General features: G+C 39.6%; 1 protein-coding gene across 1 annotated transcript in view; it reads right to left on the bottom strand.

The window, feature by feature from the left end:
- DGKI (diacylglycerol kinase iota) overlaps positions 1 to 1951 on the bottom strand; it is a 268750-nt gene that overhangs the window by 197637 nt on the left and 69162 nt on the right. The window lies entirely within an intron of this gene.

Genomic DNA, 1951 nt, shown 5'->3' with positions numbered 1-1951 from the left:
GCTGGGACAAGGTAGAAGGGGGAGCAGGGACTAGGTAAAGGAGGGGAAATGGGGACATCTGTAATAGTGTCAACAACAAAAATAAAGTTAAAAAATAAATTCTAAAAATTGGAAAAATATTTGATCTGTTGTTCATCTACCTTCCAAATTCTCTTCATCATTTCCCAATGTCGCCAATAAATTTTCTAATCTTACTATTTCCATACCATTGTTAACCAGTTGCAACCCATGCCCCACACTCTACAAGCCATGGTTTTGATGGCATCAATGATCTTGTTCCAAACACAAGGACTTTTCTCAATCCTTACTGTTGTTGTTTTTTTAACATCAGTGACTACCATGTATGTCTTCCCATTTTAAATAATGAAACTCTGTGTTATCATAGTTCTCTCCTTATTTTGTAGGACTTTCTGTCTCCTTCCACTATCTAGATGTAGATGCTTACTCAGTCTTCTTGGGTCCTTGTATTCAGTAAGTGAATAGAACTTGACTGTCTCCCTTGGGGCAGGCATCATGCTAATGGACATGCAATCCCACTGCAGTGGAAAATAAACCAGCTACAGCAGGAGTTGAAGGTGCACTTGGGAGCACAGTAGACGGCAGGCTGTGGCCCCTGTTCTGTCTCTTTCTGCCCTTTCCATTAGACATCTCATGTTCTTTCCATCCCCTTTCATTGCAATACATGGGTCAGGGATCAATAATTTCTGTCCTGACCCCTGTGTGACTGTCCAACATTTTCATCTGTTGATGCACAGCTTTGCTTGATACCCTTTACTCCTACAAGTCAACAAGAAGGAAAACAAGAGCTAACATTTATTGCGTGTTTACAATGAGCCAGGTGCTAGTCTATGCACTTTATCTTTTTTGTTTTTTAGCTCATTAGTCCTCATGAAAGCCCTATGCATTAGGTACTAGTATCATTTTGCAGATGAGAAGCTGAAACAGAAGGGTTTAAGTTGTCTGTGACTATACAGGTTATTAAGTGGCAGAGCAAGATTATGAATCTAGGGCCAGTGGTTCTCAACCTTCCTAATGTCGTGACCCTTTAATACAGTTCCTCATGTTGTGTGACCCCCAACCATAAAATTATTTTCGTTGCTACTTCATAACTGTAATTTTGCTACTGTTAGGAATCATAATGTAAATATCTGATATGCAGGATGTATTTTCAGGAGTCGCGACCCACAGGTTGAGAACCGCTGATGGGCAATCTGACTCATAAACTAGAGCTCTTTACCATTACTTTATTACTGCCCAAGCTCATCATCCATTAGCTTTTACATAGAATTTAGTTAATTGATTAAAGTACTAAACTTAATCAATTAACTAAAGAAGAGGGACTACCCCAATTTTTAAAAATATCAGATTCAGGAAGAGGTGCTATAGAGTAAAACAGTGAATGGCATGGTACATCACAAAGAACTTGATTTCCAGAATCAGAATTCCTGGGATCAAATGCCACTTCAAAGTATTTACTATCTATATGGATCCAGGAAATCTGACTTCTCTGTTCCTCACTTCCTCAGCTATAAAGTAGGTATAACAAGATACCAGCCTCATAGGGTACTATGACGATAGAATGAGATAGTGAATGAAAAATAAGTGTTTCTGAACATATAAATGTTAGCTCTCCTAATTCTTATTATAATATCCTGAATCCTAGAAGACAATAAAAAGGTACATAATAAAAAAAATTGGATTATTGCATCCAGATAGTGAACTGTAAATAACACCTCCCATTAAAAGTAACCAGAGCTGCCGAAACCGGTTTGGCTCAGTGGATAGAGCATCGGCCTGCAGACTGAAAGGTCCCAGGTTCGATTCCGGTCAAGGGCATGTACCTGGGTTGCGGGCACATCCCCAGTAGGAGATGTGCAGGAGGCGGCTGATCGATGTTTCTCTCCCATCGATGTTTCTAACTCTCTATCTCTCTCCCTTCCTCTCTGAATAT

This window comes from Myotis davidii, unplaced genomic scaffold (genome assembly GCF_000327345.1).
Source record: "Myotis davidii unplaced genomic scaffold, ASM32734v1 scaffold1316, whole genome shotgun sequence".
Taxonomy (NCBI): domain Eukaryota; kingdom Metazoa; phylum Chordata; class Mammalia; order Chiroptera; family Vespertilionidae; genus Myotis; species Myotis davidii.
Note: the sequence above shows the minus strand (reverse complement) of the source record. Positions and strands in the feature narration are given on the sequence as shown.